Source organism: Nematolebias whitei, chromosome 12 (assembly GCF_014905685.2).
Source record: "Nematolebias whitei isolate Nwh7 chromosome 12, NemWhi1, whole genome shotgun sequence".
NCBI lineage: Eukaryota > Metazoa > Chordata > Actinopteri > Cyprinodontiformes > Rivulidae > Nematolebias > Nematolebias whitei.
Genome location: NC_056509.1, coordinates 3,617,671 through 3,618,155, shown reverse-complemented (window position 1 = coordinate 3,618,155; position 485 = coordinate 3,617,671).

Sequence of the window (485 nt, the reverse complement as noted above, 5' to 3'; positions counted from 1 at the left end):
TTGACCTGAAGAGATATTGACCTGAAGGGATATTGACCTGAAGGGATGTTGACCTGAAGAGATGTTGACCTGAAGAGATATTGACCTGAAGAGATGTTGACCTGAAGAGATGTTGACCTGAAGGGATGCTGGAAAGGAAAGGAGGTGAAAATTCCTCCTCACCCATGTAAGACGAGAAAAGCAGCAAGAAAACCAGTCCCGGTAGTTGTTGCTGCTGGATCATGGGGCGGACTACTTTGGGTTTTAACGTGTATTTTCCATTTCGGCTGTGTTTTTCATGAATAACATTCCGGCTGTGATTTCGTGAATAACATTACGGCTGTGTTTTTCGTGAATAACATTCCGGCTGTGTTTTTCGTGAATAACATTCCGGCTGTGTTTTTCGTGAATAACATTTCAGCTGTGTTTTTCGTGAATAACATTTCGGCTGTGTTTTTTGTGAATAACATTCCGGCTGTGTTTCTCGTGAACAACATTCCGGCTGT